Source organism: Copadichromis virginalis, linkage group LG3, assembly GCF_057382275.1.
Source record: "Copadichromis virginalis isolate Kocher_CV1m ecotype Utaka linkage group LG3, C_Virginalis_male_GT1.1, whole genome shotgun sequence".
Taxonomy (NCBI): Eukaryota; Metazoa; Chordata; class Actinopteri; order Cichliformes; family Cichlidae; genus Copadichromis; species Copadichromis virginalis.
In genome coordinates, this window is record NC_140620.1 from 42,692,256 (window position 1) to 42,710,509 (window position 18,254).

Consider the following 18,254-nt stretch of genomic DNA (forward strand, 5'->3'; position numbering starts at 1 on the left):
AGCAGCTGCAGCCTCACATATACTCACTGGGTGTCCTTTGGCACTGGTGCTGTGACGTCCCAGGTATCACTCCCAAATTGATGCTTGTAGGAAAAGGATCCCTCAGTGTCTCATTTAAATGCTCCGAGTAAGCGGTTAATGTTATGAAAAGGCATATTATAACCAACTGGCAACGCCTGGGGTTGAAAAATAAAGCCAGTGCAGGAGTGCCCAAAACTGGAGTTCCTCCAATAGCCACTTAAGACAGGAGTCAGTTCTCACACATTTATACACCCATACTTGCATTGTGGTAAAAATCCCAAATTTCAGCTTTAAAATTAACTGGTACAATGAATAAACTCTGCAGGAATAAATTGGTAAGTAGCTCACCTGTCTGGGTTTTGTTAAGTCCTAAAGTTAGAGGTATGGATGCTTCAGACCTGCTGGATTGCTTCACTTTTAATGATTTGAGTCACCTAACTCGACCTCTGCAACGTGTTTGTGGTGTTTGTCGAGCATTTTTAGCACAATTAGCCGACAAGCAATAGGGCTTACTAAATGGGTGCGTTGCACTGATTAGCAGTTATGTTTCCGTGTAGTTACACCCATAGAGCTTGTGAATGCTGCTTGCTAACCAAGCCTGCTAGCATTAGCTTATAGCAGTCAATGTAGGTTAAACAAGTCTAGCTGTCCCTCAGCTGTAGTGAGTGTAGACTGCCAGTGAGCTGTTTACCTCAGCTGTCAATATGTGTCCAGACGAAGGCTCTACAACTTAGAGAAAGTTCAATACGAGTTAGTGGGTCACTGAAGCTTATTCCTGTCTGATGTAAGCAACACTTAGCTAAGTTGTTGAGGTTATTGTGAGCTTTTCTGTCACTAAGCGCTGCTGGTTTTGCCACTGTTAGCCAGTAATAGTGCACCTTTCTCTGAAGTGGCTCTAACATTGTTGGATTTGAACACTTAGCTAATAACTTCTCGTTCAATGTGAGAATGTAATCAAACTGGGAAAGTAATTTTTAAAACACTCAAGCCTAACATTAGCTGGGATAATGTTAGCTTATAGCCAGCTGTTGTTGTTTAGTTGGCTCGTTATCAGCTCCCTGGAGACGTAAGGGTCACATGTCTACAATAATTAAGTGATATCAAGAACATCAGGAATAAATAAGCAGCTTTTGTATGGTAGAGCTCAGGAGATGAAGTTTGAGGTGAGGAAGAGGAGAATAATGTGGAAAGAGAATGAGAGAGAGGAGTGTTAGACGAGGAGAATGCCATAAAGAAAGAGATGAAAATAAAAATTCTGAATGAGCATATATAATTTGAAAGGGCTATATGTGATCTTTAAATTAAAAGTTATTCATAAGGCATACTATGTATACTATGTATGTAGGAGGAACGGTGATGTTCTTTGCAGCCACTGTATTCATGCATGGCATTCATGGCTTCCACAAACTGGTGCCCACTCCTTTGTGCTTTTAATGGATTCATTCCAAGTTTATGAGAACAAATCAGTTTGTCGGAAGATGTAATTGCAAACTCATCATGTATGTTTATGAGTCCAACTTTTGTTTTCTAGTAAATAATCTCAAAAATGACTCACTGCACTTTTAACAGAAGAAGAAGAGTCAAGAAGCCAGTCTTGATGTCATGGTGTCTGTGTACATCTCTGATATACAGAGATGTACACAAGTGAAAACAAAATAAAAACATCAGACTGGACATAGACCAGGATCTGGGCCCTATTTCAGGAAGCCGGTTTAGAGCAAAATCTGAGTAAGTATACCCTGAGTTAACGAAAACTCTGGGTTTTCGGTTTCACAAAGCGAGTTTAGATTAATTCTGAGCGAGTTACTATGACAACACACTCCGTGAAGCTAACCTGCCCCCTAGCAGGTTTACTTCAACTAACCCTAACTTTCTCCGCCTCTTTGTCGGAAACCTGACTGTAGGAAGTGTCAGACAAGGCGTGTCCCTTCCTTGAAGAGCCAGTAGATGTTGAAGCCCAAATTCTCCGCAGAGCTCTCCGCCGGGAGAGAGTGATTAGAGCGCGTTTGGACATTTTATCATTTCCTGATGATTTCCTGTGTGAACGTCACCGTTTTTCAGCACAATCTATAATTCATTTGAATAACATCCTTAGGCCTAATATTGCTCATGTGACACATCGCGGACATCCTCTCAGTTCTGTACATATTATTTGTATTGCACTTCGGTTTTTTGCAAACGGGAGCTTTCTGTATAATATTGGTGACGCTGAGCACGTTTCCAAGGCTACCGTCTGTCGGGCAGTCAGGAATGTTACAGTTGCACTGAAACGTCTCCTGTACTCGTCTGTGGTGTTCCCCGGTCATAGACCCACAAGATTTATCAAAGAGGGATGCCACAAAATTGCAGGTATCAGGATGAACAAAACTTAATTCATGATGTGGTGATATTTGAACTACTACTTAAATTTTACATTTATTTTCACGGTTCCCAGGCGTGATTGGCTGTATAGATGGCACTCACATTCCAATTATTGCTCCTTCAGTAAATGAAGGCGACTATGTGAACAGGAAGTCTTTCCACAGCATTAATGTACAGGTACATAGTTCCCTGTAGCATTTCAAACTAACAAATTATTTCATTATTAGTAATGGATGCTAATTTGTGTTCTCTGCACTGTGAAGATCATATGTGATGCTGCCAACATTATCACAAATATGGAAGCCAACTGCTCAGCCTCTGTGAGTGGTGGTGGTGGAGGACCCCCACCTGTTTTTCAGGCCTCCGCTTTTTTTCTGTTGGCTATAACGGGTCACATTTGAGCATACAGAGTAAGCAAATATGTACTTGTAATGTGCTCAGATAATTTCAATAAGTGCTTACAGAGGGGAAACTAATGTAGCCTCTAACTGCAATTGATTTATATAGGACAAACAGACCAAGCACTATGGCTCATAATACAATTACACCTTACCTGTTTGGACTATATTTTTATATTTCATTTTTACTTGCTGCCAGGAACGTTTGGGGCCTGTTGGGTTGCACCTGCGCTCACATCACATCACAAAATAAAATGTATGAAATAAAAAATAAAATAAAATATAATAAAATAACGTGTTAAATGGGTGGAAATCCCTAGATCAATGTTTAAATTAACACTCACGCATTGACTCTGTCGGCCATGTTTTGCCATGCATGCTCCCTTTCTTTTGCAGCTGAGGCTGTGTTACTTTTTTTCCGCAAAATTTGCATGTTATCGCCCACCCCCGTGACATCACGCTCCAAAGCCCTATACTGCCATCAGAATTTCGGCCTCAAGCGCTGTAAAATACATTGACCGCGCCTTCTTTCCCTCCGTCTCCATGGTGACTTGCTTAATCTGTGCTCCACTAATCAGGGCTTTATGTATCCTCGTGCGCGCGCTTAACTTGGGGTTAAAGCAACTCCACGTTGATTGAACTAATTGTTATCAGCCTTTCTGAAACCGAATATTCCGAGTTGGACAGTTCGGGGTTACTCAACCCTGAGTATCGTTTTTCACTCTGAGTTTTCTAAACCGGCTTCCTGAAATAGGGCCCTGGTGTCTGACAAATCATTTTACACCACCAAACCCCCAGTGTCCACTCGGGAACTTGGAATTATTATTAATATTAAGAAGTGAATCTGCTGATTAACAGGTTGGAGGTGACGGAGTGACTCTAAGTGGAAGCTGCGGGTCCTCGGCTAAGAATATTTGGGTCAATGTGTAGCCATCTCCCCAGGATGTCAGATTATGTGTGTGTGTTTGTGTGTGTGTGTGTGTGTGTGTCGCATTCCTTTAAATGTTTGCCTGTGCTTATTGATTTCCTGTTCGTCCCGTTTGATTGATAGGCCGAGCACATTCATCTATTAGTTTTGTTGCTCCGAAGCAACTGCTCAAGAAGAAAGGGACAAAATGCTTTTGCGGTGAGAGTCTGCATGTCTGTGTGTGAGTGTGCTCGCAGGCAGCTGCCTGTCTACCATTGTCTAGACAGAATCATGTGCCTGCATACTGAGAGAGGAGGTGACATGCTGAAAGCTGCCTGTGTTGATAATTCTCCACGACACTCATTTGCTGTGACAGAAACCTAAAAGTTAGTTGCTGCAGAACTTAAAAAAAAAAAAAAAAGGATTTAAAGTGACGATCAGCTTTTCAGCATGAAACACTGAGCGAACAAGACAGCAAAGAGTTAAGGGGATTACGATTATGAGAGCAGCAAAGTGTACAATACAATATTATCAACTGTATGCATGCCCCACTGTGACTTCTTTGGGTGTTTTCCACGATGCGAGGCAGAACTGATGTCATAAACTGCTCATTATTCACTGCATTCAAAACCAGATACAGAAATACTTTCAGTGTTTCTGCATGAAAGGTCTGACACACTTTCCACCATAACTCTCAATCCACTGCATCTGCTGGGGATCTTTAATGGAATCACCACACACACCATCCCCAATCAGCCCCCATAATGCCTCGCTGCCTGTATGCCCGCTGGTTATGGCAGTGCCACGCTATAATAGTTCCCCCCTTATCTGACACACAGTTATGCAAATATTAGGTTCCACCCGAATATCTGTGACAGGAGTTTCTCTCGCTCTCCCTTTTCCCCTGATTATGCAGCGATAGGCTCGCTCGGCCCGGAATAGACTACTCGCGTATAATCGTGATTAGTCATATCTCGTGTTCGCAGCGATGTAAAACCCATCACTGCCTGGTTTTTATTGTCGACGTGTGTGTTTCTGTTTGTGTGCGTAGCATACTGACGGGCAGCTGGAGACAGATGGAAAATCCTTTTCACGCCACCAGTGCAGATATCGTATGTGTTGTGTTGTGCTATGCCGTGCGTTTACTAATGATGACGTGCTGATGCCTAAAAGCTCCGAATGCCAGTCAAACATTACTTCTCTCATCAGCTAATTCATTTTCCAGCCATCAGTCAGTTAAAGTGATGATTAAAGGTGGATTGTATTAGCCATAAATGCATCACTGAGTTTTTTATTAACTGCTTCTATTAACCGCTGGTCTCAACCTGTGGCTAAGTATGCTTTAAGTTCTCTCACAGAAATCTATGGTGTGTCAGCATGTTCCGATATGAAACATGCTGACACACTATAAGATGCTATATCAAGCAGATGAGGAAAGGAAAAACTATAAACACGGCATAACACAGTAACATGTGATGTTCAGGAACCTGCCTGTAACCCAAGTGAAAAATATCGCAGAAGAACAAAGACGTCAATGACGTCATGGTCCGTGGCTCTGTGTCTGAGGAAGGCGTTGGATGCCCCGGCGGCCACACCCTCGGGTTGGGCCGTCACCATCACACCTGCATCTCATCCCAGGTGATTTGGTGGAGGAGGATTTAACCCTGCACCGCCAGCTGCAGACACTTCACAGTGGTAATTTGGCTCCCCACTGAACCAGTGTATGTGCTTAGTGTCGCATGAGCTGTGCTTATTTCGACTCTGTGTTCTCAGGTTTCTGTCCGGCGTGCTGTGCTAGTCACCTGCCTGTCCTCCTGCCCGCTTGGACCTCCGAGTAGTCCATCTGTTCTCGTCTCCACCTCCTCGGACTTACCCTCCACGGACATACTCCCCTATAGTGTAATAGTAATCTACGCATACAAGAAGATTATTCTTATTATTGCAATCCCCTTTAACTATGATACACACAAAGCTAAAGCCAAGGCTGGCCTAGAGACTTGTTCACCTGTCAGCCTTCAGTCACTCGGGAAAAATGTTTGTTCTCCAACTAGTTGGCAACTGATTGCTGACAGTGACGGTGAAATAAGTTGCGAAGAGATCAACTAATACATGCATTAATAATAAAATTAATTTAGTTTCCAATATTTATTTTCTTCAACTCCTTCCTCTGACTATCTTGTTCTTTAGCTGCTAAAATGTCTAATTTTTCAACGTTTTCAGAGCTTTAAAGCCGAGTGTTTAGAAACAAGCTTGTTGCAGATTGGCTAAGACTTCCTGTTCTGTCCACTGGTTGTTTTTTATAAATGTAAATTCACTATAAAAAGAGCTAATAAAATGCCACATTATTGCTGATGGTTGGAAATTGAAGCATGCTGTCCAAAGGGGCTCTTTATACCTGAATGTGCAACCCAATGTGATTGGCCAGTATGAAAAGTGGACTACAAATGGAAACCAGAGAACTTCTAGTAACAGAAATATTATTCTTTGTTAGAGATTTCTTCTGTTTATAGAGATTAATCTTTATCTCACCTCAAGGGACATTGGCAGGATATGAAAATGGGGGACTGCAAAATCAAAATCAAGGCTAATATGTTTGTATTTGCAGGCCCCTGTTACTGCCTTTATTTGCTGGGTAATGTGCTTATGTGAATCTGTTCAGGTGGAGCTCTCATATGTGGCTTGAGTCAATCAGGTAATGGTGTCAAGGCAGGCTGACAGCAAGGCTGAAGGAGGTAGTTCAGAACGTGAGGAGTAAAATAACAACCAGCTTCTCTCTTTCTCTCACACACACACACACACACTCCCCGCTCTCTAACACACACAAACTCCATCTCCCCGAGGGGTAGTGATCTGTGACTCCTCAATGTTCTGTGCACATCTGAGATGACAGCACACACAACATGGCCAGCGCACCAGTCTGGGTTCCACATGATCACCCACAGCAGTACTGTACAGCAAACAAGATACAAGCACAGTGTGTACAGACAAGGCAGCAGGCCTGGAATTCCACTGAAGCCAGCAATGTCGCACTCAGACTGAGCCACACACATGCAGTTTGTGCCTTGTTTCGCCTGCTTTGGAGCCAGATGTTCCACCACTGCCTTTTAGGTAGGCATGGCTATTCCGTTAATGCTGATGCTATTGATGTAAAATAAAGAAAAAGTGGTATTGCTACATTTTATATGTTTTTCCCCCATCTCAACCTCATACTAAGCAGGTGTGAGGGTGTGTAGTGGTCTGTCTCTGGTTCCAATAGCTTAAGTAATCTCGCTACAAGTATTAACAGCTTTGAATAATTAATTATCACCAAATGAATTATCTGTGATCATCAGAACATTTCCAATCATTAGTTCTCATCAGTGCCTATATGACATTACAGTGCTTTTGAGACATTTACATATTAGCTTAATTCTTTGCAGACGATGCCCAGTTTTTTGAACCTGACATCTTGTAGATTTGAGGCAGAAGCGTGACAAAACGTGACCCTCTGAATGCTGGAAATGCAGCAAGTGGCTTTAATAAATTATTTTCACCCCAAGAGATGAAAACTATCACATCTACTAGAATCAAGGGGACCAAGTTGAAAGATTTCTACCATGTCATTATGAGGAAGCAAGAAATAAAAACAGCTTTTGGATCTTGGATAAAAACAGTAATTTATGGAGGTTTTTTTGTTTGTTTTTTAATCAGAGACTGTCGGTGTAGCCCAAGGAATCTGGCATTGGGATCATTTTTTTATAGATCACAACTTTGGCTTGGATTTGATGGTGAGCATAAATTTGTGTCAGAATGTTTTTATAAATGAGTCCCTGTGATACTCATTATAATGGACGAGAAACGCCGATGCCGACTGCTACAGGAGGCGTGAATCCACTCCATCCTGCCTGATTGTAAGGAAACAGTCAGAGAAGTTATTCTCCACAGGTATGAATAAATGTTGAAACATACAGGATTTTTTTTTTCTCTTTTTTTGTTTTGGGTTTTTTTATGGCGAGGGGGTCTTTTACCTAGCATTTGAATGTGTAAAGGTGTACGTTTATGCCTTTATAATTTAAAACCTGAGACGTACCGCTCCCCCTACCCCCCCCCACCCCCCCCACCCCACCCCCTTTATTATCAGCAGAGGAAAGAGCGAGCCAGATTCAATTTGAGGAGAGGTAGTGGATCATGAAGGCATTTCACCAGTCGGGAACAAATTTGATCCTATCATATTTTCTGACATTTTCCTACATTTTTGGCCCGCCGCCCCTTTACCATTTACCAGCAATTCCTCGTGGACCTATTTAAATTGCATCTTATGAAATGTGAACCAATTACGCTTTCAAAATCTTTAGCGGCGCAGAAGGAAAAGGTAAAGCTGTGATCTCATCTCCCGCTTCCCGCTTTTGTAAGATCTACTTTTTAGCATGCTTTGAAGCACGTAATGAGGCGTATTTCATTTCATTTCCACTGTTTCGCTTTTCACAAGCGAATTTGAAATAATACTGGCAGAGGACTGTTTTGTCATCATGTGCTGTACAGAATAATGTTACTCGGTGTCTGGCGTGCATGCTTAAAATCAGTTGTGGATGAATGGACTCGCTGCAGCAACAACTTTCATATTCTACCCGTATCCATTATTAAGGAGTAAGAAAGTCCTCTTTGCTTCTTTCTTTGTTAACTCTTCAGCTTCAGCGAAACTTTTCTTTTTCTCTTAGAGACGTTTGCCCCATCACTTTTTTTTGCTCCATTAATAAAGAAACAGCTAGTATACTCATTTTATAATTGCTTGTCTCTCGTTCTCTCTCAGCTCTGCAACTTTTTGCAAATTTCTTTTGCTAAAAAGGCAACACTTAATGAATAAAAAGCTACCTTTCACCCATGGATTGTCTAAACAATGTAAGCTGCTTACTGGGCGCAAAATTTTAACCGATTATAATAGTATAATTACACACCAAAACCACAAAATGAAAAGAAACAAGGACCCTCCCCACCTCATCACCACCACCCTTCTGCTCTTAAAAATCATTTAGTTCTTTTATTCCATTGAAAGTTGTTACAAGACCTTTTTTGCTTTCCAGTGTAATGAACGCGTTGCCTCCTGTAAACATGGAAGCCAATTCTGTGCTCGCTTACGCAGCTTTTTTCTTTCTTTCTACTTAATAATCCAAAGCAATCAGGCCACATTTTAAATCTCAAGTAGGAGCTAGTTAACCTAGCTGACAGACTGAAGCATGGGGTTGGCATTATTCCTGGAAAACAGCGAGCGAGGAAGCAGAAGTACAAGAAAGAGTGAAAAGAGAGAAGACGGGGTGAAAAATGTGATAGCGGCGAAGGTGCCGGGGGAGTCCGACGATGCAAAATGTATAACAACACAGAATAACAACGGGACAGAAAGCGAGAGAAGAAGGAAAGAGCGAGTGAGTAAGATGTGTTTCACTGCAGGAGTTTGTGTAGGAGTGAAGGGAGGCCCTGCGGGGCCCCGAGGTAATCTGCAGGTTTGTGCGCTAGCTCTCCAGGACCTTGCAGGTGCGCTGCAGAGAAGATGTCATAATTGTTGTTGTTTTTTCTTTACTCACACACATACTCATACGAGCCCACAAAGATGTACAGGTATAAACACATGGGCATGAAGTTCCACTCTACTCGGCTTCTCACCTTGTCATCTGGAAATTTACTTACTTAAAAAAAGAAGTGAGTTTTTTGCACTTTTTCTTCCCCCTCTGCACCTCAAAATAGGTTTTTCTCTAGCTGTGCTGGCTAGCAATGTTAATGAAATATCTTTGCAGCAATGTCATAAACCGCGACCTGTAAACACCATCTCTCATTAAGATGAACAATATGTGCTGTATAGACAGCATGCAGCAGCCAAATGTCCTTGGCTGTCTGTCTTTGTGCAGTTTCAACCGTTTCATCAGATGCTGCTGTGTGAACCGAGTTTTTGTTTACCCCCACAGTCACACACACCTCCTTTCAAATCTCTGACAAACTTTGATAGTAAAGGCTAACATTTTTAAATAGAATCCTACGCTGTGATGGGTCCCTGTTCTCCCTTTCCTCTTGTCTCTTTGTATTGTGGCAAGAGAAATGAAAAACAATGAGATTTAATCATCCTATTCTCCTTTTGCAAACAATTAGATTATGGCTTTGTTTTCTTTCAATTTGATGAGGGAATCTGACACCATTCTTCCCCACAATCCGCAGTCATACATTATGGAGACGGCGGAGCGTGCTTCTGTTAATAGGAATTGACAGGAGCTACTGCAGAAATAACAAGAGCAGACTTCCCCGGCGTCTCGGGCCCCACCCGAAACACTGCGCTTCCGCGGTTAGACGTGCGCGCACGCCACCGCCAGCAACGCACGGCAGCAGTGGGACATCCACAAGACGTCCTCATCAATTATGAAGGAGCTCTGAGGACCATCCATTACACCCAATCAGCTGGAGAAATCACTGTTTTACCACCATTAGCATTCCTCTATTCATTAGGAAACCACACGCATACGCACGCACATCTGCAGACAATGCATCCGATAAGCCAGGATGAAAATGGAAGAACTAAACAGTCTTCAGAATGCAAAGAAACCAGTTCTAGTCCCTGGTTTATTCATGACCTGAATAGCATGCCTGCACAAACAAGCTCCATCTAATGTTAATTAAGCAGAAAAGAGGCTCGTTAGATAGGGAGAGAGAGAAAATGGATTAATCCTAGGACGAGTGGACAGAAACAGTCGATTGGAGAAGTGAAATGGGTAATGGGCAATGTCTTTAAAACGATATGAACAATGTAGTTGCAATAGAATAAGGACACCATCAGCTTTTATGCTGGTTTCCAAAAAAAGCAGTTCTGCCTGTGAGCAGGTCTGTAGTTTACACCGGGAAGCTGAAAGTTTAAACACTGGAGCAACCAGAGTAACCGTGAAAGCTCATGGGTAACTAATGCAGATATAAGTTGTATAAGTGAAAAAAAGAAATGAACCGACCTTGGTCACCTGCAGGGACGAGTCTGGGTCAAGTCTTTCCGTTAGATCAGCTGATTACTAAAGCTGCTGACACCATTCGTTGTACGGGAAAACTGTGAGAAACTTTATTTAAAATGCTGATAAGCTTGATTCAGAGAAAAGCCAAGCTTGGAAAAGCTTAAACACGTCAATGCCCAGTGTATAGTCAAAGAGTCTTAAGTTGGGCAAACACTGCGATTTTTCAGTCGCGTTATTCAGCTCCTGCTCAAACTGTACGATTGAATCGAAGGGGGTAGAAGTTCGTAGGTCACGATGCGGGTCTCACACTATACGGCCCGATGCTCTGATGCGACCTGAGTGCTCACACTGTGCGTCCATAACATGAAGCTTATAACACAAAATCTGTCTCTCGCTCTCCCTCTCTGTCTTTCACTCACACCCCACCATCAACTTTGCTAAATTGCTAATGAAAAACACTGACCAGGCAGCTGCAACTGAGCACCAATATCCATGCAACTCTTTTCATGGTTGTTGCGATCGTGATAATTGTGAGGCCACATCGAAAAGGCTCAGATGAGCTTCAAGTTCTACAATTTGTGCCTCCATCGCTTGTGTCCAGATCACACGCTGCACGGCTACTCCGTCTTTTTCACTTCCATTCTGTGTTTGCGCGTGCGCAGTGTGAGAAGTTGCGTTGACACCCTCAAGAGGGGCGAACAGGATTTTTAACAGGTTTGATTTTCTTGCGACCAAACGATTGCTGATCAGGAGCTGGTTGTGAGTTGTTAATCACTTCTCGCTACCCCACACGATGCACGACACACGATTAAGGCGAAACTCGGGCCGATCCCCAAAAGATCTGAAAAATCGTCTCAAAATGGGCCAAGAATCGCACAGTGTATGCTCAGCTTTAAAGGTTCTGGATCACCAGTGGGGCTTTACATAACACATGTTAAGGGAATGCACAGTTATTTTCACTCATCATTATTACCTCTATTACCCTTTTTACCCTATCACCTTTATGGTGATGCTCCACAGTTTACAATACCAAAAAATGTTATTCAAAGCAAACCATTTAAACCTGCTTGGTTTATACGTAAACACTGCTTTGATTTAAAACGAGACAAGTCAATTTTAGCTGAACACGGGCCACAATGGCCCTAATTGGTAATTACTAGATAATGGCACATTGATTTAGCGTTCATTTCCCAAGATTCCCTTGTGTCAGTTGCTTTAAAACACTATCACATCTGTCTTTTTAACATGGTAATTACAGAAGAGCTATAAAATTAGCAAACTGACCCGGTTACTATCTATCGAGCATCAGGGGCTCTAAGAAACGGGTCATGAAATCCAGACCAGCTATAGGGGCCATAACTTTGACGGTTTCAAAAGTTTCTTGTTAATGAATTTCCAAGAAGAATGTGTTTAGCTTCAAGGATACTGTAGCCATAAAGGTCAAGACCCATTGCACAAATCTGATAACACGAACACGTATTGGGTGACAGCTCTGTTTGTAGCCATTACTCCACTGTCTAATCCAATTCACTCCAAGGCATCTCCATCAGATACTCGCTCGTACTGTAATTTCGTTACGGAAATGGAAGATCAATTAAAGACGTGAGGTAGAGCCGAAGCTGCAAGACCGATAAAAAGATATCGGAAGGGAGAGAGTCCGTTCTGTTTTCGTGTAAGAGCCGACGATCCGTCTACAGGTGCACACCGCCTCCTTTGGCGAGCTGTCAGGTGGCATATTTGATGTGGCGGTGCTCCGCTTCATTATGCATGCCATATTGAACCAAACCAAAAGGTAATGAAGGTGAATCAAATATTCACTGGGGCACAAATCACTGGAAGCCACAGCCTGACCCCAACCCTCCCCCATCGGAGACAGAGAGACAAAGCCAGCAAACCCTGTCGGGCTTTTAGTTTAGCAACACGAAGTTTAGCCTGGAAAACATGAAACACAGAGCAGTGGGTTTTGTGTGTGTTAAGATTTTTATAGCTCCGCTCAAACATTTATTATGAGCCTACACCTCATAGCAACGGTGGAAAAAAATAACTGCGTGGTTTTGTGTTGAGCCCGGTTGTGTTTCCTGACAATGGTGCTGCTTTGAAGTCAGGTGTGCTTTCTCTCCTTTGTTCGTTAGCCAGAACAAGATCTGTAATACAGATGTCCACTGGTCAGACTAGTCGGGGAAGGTGTCTTTTCTGCTAAACGAGTGTGTGGTGGGTTGAAAAACAGTAGATTTTTTTCTTTTTGGGAGCTGGAACAACTCTATCATCAAAGCCTTTCTGTTCATCCGTCCTTTCTGTCTCTTTCCCTCTCTAACTACATCTCACTAGAGCACTTGCCCCTCACCCTTGGCCTATCTCGATCTCTTTTATATCCTCTAGTGGGAAATCAACCACATGCACGTAAACAAAGCTCTGCACACATGCAGGTGTGCACAAACACACACATGCACACCATTTTGCATCGCCACGGGGCTGAAAGAAACTTCTATCAGCGCAGCTTTGTCTTTCAGGTGGTAATTAGCAGTCATTGTTGTTGTTCTGCTAATCAGAAATCTCACACACCAATGAGGGTCATTATCTCGCCATCAGGAAAAGGAAGAAAAAAAAGACCAGCCTGGCTCAGGGAAGATGCAGAGAGATGTGCCCGTATGTGATATGTATTGTGATAGAGTTCAGCGCCTTATCAAATAAAATGGAGAAATTGGATATTTTTGATGATTTGCATGTAGAGGGGCTTAATATCAATTACGAGATGAGATTGTGTGATTGTTTCCTCCTCTGGCTAATTGTGCCTTCAGACTTATGGATGCATTAGTCTGAAAATGCCTTGAGGCATGCTGCCGCGCAAACACTGTAGGTCAAAGGGTTAAACAAATCTGAATTTAGTCAGAAATGATAAATGTGTATAAATAATCCAGTGGCCTCCAACAGCCAAAATGAACAGGCTTGCTGGATCGAATGAAATGCCAGTTCAATAAAATGTTGGAGAAATACAAAGCAGCAAGTGTAAGGTAGCTGTAAAACTTTAGATTGTGTTACTTACCAAAAGTGCATTTTATTTCTCAAGAGTTCAACTTCTTTTCATACCTTTTTCATAACTGAGACAAGGAATGTGTCATTTCTTTACAATGATTTAACTGGAGAGTATGGCCACTGTGCAATAAATGCTGTTTAGTGTTTCTATAGTGTAGTGGTTAGCCTACCGTGGGAAAAGTCCTCAGTCCACAGCCAAGAGCAAGCACAAAAAAGTCTTGTAGGGAGGCATAAACTAGTGCATAGCAAGCAGAGTCAGGAAGTGTATTCAGTGTAAAACATTTTTAAAATGAGGCTAAAGTAAAAGTCAGAATTAAACTTTAGAGGGACAGCACAAATACACCTTGTTACAAATGCTGTTTTGGCCTGACTAACACTTGTCATGTCAGCTGTAGGGTGAGTGAAGCTTTATCTATAATAATGCCAAGGAGTCTGTGGATGCACCATGCTAACCAAGCTAGCTATCATTGGGTCCTAGCTTAGCTTTCTTCTTCTATGGTTACTTGTAACAGCAATGACACCAAATTTGCATTGCTTGACATAACAGTGACAACACAGAGGCTTCTCTGGTGATGTCAAGTCACAGATTGTAATGTATTTGCCAGCCTGTTGAAGAATACATGTTGGCAAAAACCTACTTACTATACTGTAATACTGACTGTGACTGCCAATCGTTCTCCCAGCGACTACCATACACCTCCAGCAACCACTCACACCTAGTCGGGCAATTCTCATTTTTCCCTCAAGGCCAGTGGTTGCCAAATGGTTGCAGACCAAGAGTTGCCATAACTGTCACACGTCAATAATGGTGGACAGGTTAATGTCACATGGTTGGCAGTCACATGCCTCAAAAAATAAATTCCGAAAGCTACCACCAGTCATATGAGAATAATGAAGCATAGAAAAGCAAAACCACCACAGCAAATTCATTGATGACAGCCTGACACATTAGTGAGTACTATTATAAAAAGTCTAGGTACTGGAGGCTCCATGCAACCTTTGGATCAACTGTATATTATGATAGGCTTATACTGCCCTATTACTTTTATGCAAAATACATGAGTAGCCTGAACCCTTTGATTAGTGCCTTGGATTGTTTATACAGACAGAATGTCAGATATTAAGAATACCAAACATCAACCAAGGGCGCCTGAACTTCAGAGGACAAATACTCTGTCACTCTATTGGAACTCTATGCATCTTTAACAAGCATACGTTTAAATCCCTTCCACTTTGCCACTTCTGCGTCCCCCTCCTGTGTTGATAACTTCATTTAGACCAAACAATCTTGAGATGAAGGTTACTGTGGATGGACTGCATTCTCGATTAGAGGCGGATAAATAAATAATGGACTCAGAATGAGGCAACAAATTATGCTAGTCTCTCCAATTCAAATCAACGGTGTCCAATCTATAGCTGTGTCCTTGGGATGGTGTGGTTTGGAGAGCTGGGGGGTATGATGGTGCACAAGAAATTGCTGACTGTCATACGTGGTGCTCTGCTGGTCACTCTGGGGAGCTGGGCACCTGCTTTAATCAAGGTCCAAAGCACGAACAGAAAGCCAATGCAGGGGCTGTGGATTCAGGGGTCACAGTGTCATCCAGCATTATCCCGCTCTCACTGACTCTCACTTCTGTTCTTACGGCGTTAAATGCTCAGATATGCAATCACACATTTTCTATTTGTCCCATCTATCTCACCCATTTCCCTCACCTTCCTCTTCCCCTGTGTATGTCAGCCCATTCCCGAGCTCGTTCCCTAGCTGCTGGAACAAAGCACCCCATTGGGTGACAGCACGCACAGGTCAGCTTGGCCTTTCCTCTCAATTCACCTCTGGGGTGGATTACTAAATGGAAATGACCACAGGGTTTCACGGGTCCACCCCGATCAGCTCACAGCTCCTTCTCTCTCTCAGCCAGTTCTCTTTTATTTTCAAGCGGGCGAACCTTCACCTAGTCCCAGAGACCTGAATATGCACCCTGCCTCCGCGTCTTTTTTTTTAATCCATCGACTGAGGGTGTATCAATATTAGAATTGTCTCCTCTACAGCAGTACACGCAGCAGAGAGACAGCAGAGACTAAACCTAAGCATTTATTTTTCATCTTAAAGGGGTGCCCCAGAGAATCACAGTTTACAGTGTACATACAGTTGGAGAGACTTGAAAGAGACAAATTTTAAAAATTAATGGTCAAAAAGCTGCTCAGCAGGAGCAAAGCCATTCTGACCTAAGACTGTGTCAAGCTCCAAGCAATCTGAATTCAGCAATTTCCATAATACTGCTTCATCGTGTCTGCACGCCCGATAATTGCCGTGTCTTTCAAACACGGCAGCGTCTCATAATGCAGACTTTCCTTTCAGACCTTAGAGAGCATCCCTTCATGACCAAATACATTATACCGCATTCGCAGACTGACTTGTGCTCTTTATGACAAGCAACCTGATCTCCATTTAGCGAATCGTCAGCCTGGTTCCAGACATATCTCGTCTCTTTTTTTCTTTTTTTTCTTCTTCTTTCTTTTTTAAAGAGATTGAAATGGCTCTAATGTTGTGGTAATTAAAGGCAGTTTCCACAACCGGGGGAAAAAAAATAACAACGTGAACCAGACCTAGCCAATAAAAAAGAGAAAAGTGTGTGTTACATGAACATGTGAGGCATTTCAATCAAACAAACAACAAATCAAAGCAGGAACAGAAGTTTTTTCATCAAAATGTCAGGTGATAGAGCAGGTTTGACAGGTGATCACATGGTTGGGGGTTTGATAAGTGGCTCCTCTATTTGTTGGGAGTGTTTATGGGTAACACGCTAAGCCCTGAGTGCATTATCTTTCATTTTATTTTATTTAAATGGTGGTCAAACCCAACTGCAGTTATACTGTACTGTAAGGCAGCAGTCCCCAACCCCCGGGCCATGGGTCTGTGAGTCGTTTGGTACCGGGCCACGAAAGTTGTGACTCAGGTGTGAAATTCATGGTTTTCAGAATTTTTTATCATTTTTAGCGTTAACTCTGTTTCCCTGGGTCTTTTCTGCTGTGTTATTATTAAATCTTCTTTTTTGTGGTACCGGTTCGTGAAAATATTGTTGGACATAAACTGTTCTGTGGTGCAAAACAGGTTTGGGACCGTTACTGTAAGATTAAGACCCTACAGTCATAGAGTACATAACCCTCTATGAGCAAGCACTTGGCAAAACTGGGGAGGAAAAACTCAATTTTCACAGGAAGAAACCTCCAGCAGAACCAGGCTCAGGGAGGGGCAGCCATCTGCCGGGATCGGCCTCATATGACAACTTAAACACACTGTAAACACTTTGTAGCACCTCGCAGAAGCTACAAAAGCTGCCATATAAGCAGGTGTACAAACCACTATTCACTACACCAAAGAGGAAAAGACAGACAGGAACAAAAGGTTGCGCTGAGTAAGAAAGTAACAAAAATGGCAATTCGGTTAGATTATCAGGTTATGAAAATATTTCTTGCTTGGCAGCAGCCCTCTAGTAAACATATTGGTATCTTGCTGCTGTGTCTCATAAGCTTTGTGGCTGGATGAGATCATGTGTTATGAGTGAGACTTCTGTGGCAAAAAAAAAAAAGAAAAAGAAAATGTGTTTGTGTGTCTGCTTCGCGGCTGCTCAATAACTACCTGCCTGCCTACAGTCGTATGCAAAACAAATTGGAAATATGTGCCAGTTACAGGACGCTGATGTTATTACCAAAACAAATACAGTGTCATCACTGCGGTGACCTCCATCAGGCAGCATTCCTGTAATTCCAGTGATGGGAAAAAGTATATGAAAATGATCTACGGGCGTATTCTCCCACACAGTTTAATTGGAATGTTAACGTTCCCTTCTTTATCATTAGCCCTGCAGTGACTTGTTCCCTCCCTCAACCAGCAGGAGGAGGAGGAGGAGGCACGTTGAGGGGGAGGGGGGCTTGGGGGGGTTCTGATTGAGGTTTTAAAGACTCGATCCCAGTTGAATTGCAATTGCAGAGGCTTTTAATTAGATAAAGCTCGGCCGGTTTGAACATATACTTTACAGCCGTGTCAGGCTAAAAGGGTCTGTGTGTCGTAAATATCACCCGAGACATTAATAGAATTGAGATTAGAGGGCAGAATGTGCAGATCAGCGCAAAAAGGAAAAAGAAAGGCAGCCAGCAGTGGGACGACTTCATGCAGCGAGCTATTTATAGCTGCTCAAATGGACGGCCCCATTAATATAAGACTTACCCTTTCTGGAAATGTAAATCACCAGGGCCGTGGCTCGACACGCGTTATACAGCTTCAGTATGTCGGACTGAACAGTACAGTCTCTTTGATTTACGCAGGCCTGGGATAGAGCAAAGAAGACCGCCTAATTTCTGTGCTGTTTACATATATCGGTGTGTTTTAAGTCAATGTGGTGACACTGACCATTTCTTCCCCACTCCCTTCTACGTCTAAAAGTAAGCATCTATCTAAGATAAGGCTGCAAAGGACATTTTAATTGCATGCCCATTTCAAAGAGGTTAGCTAGTGCTTCTCAAGCAGACAAGAATAATGTAAATGCCCACAGTGGTATTAAAGCCATGTTGGAA

The 18,254-nt window shown here is 42.6% G+C and overlaps 1 long non-coding RNA gene across 1 annotated transcript; it reads left to right on the plus strand.

Moving 5' to 3' along the window:
• Positions 1-249: 249 nt before the first annotated feature.
• Positions 250-6,019, plus strand: LOC146714844 (uncharacterized). Its single transcript, XR_014919315.1, has 3 exons — positions 250-356; positions 5,171-5,382; positions 5,461-6,019. It is a non-coding gene; the product is annotated as an uncharacterized LOC146714844 (long non-coding RNA).
• Positions 6,020-18,254: the final 12,235 nt, after the last annotated feature.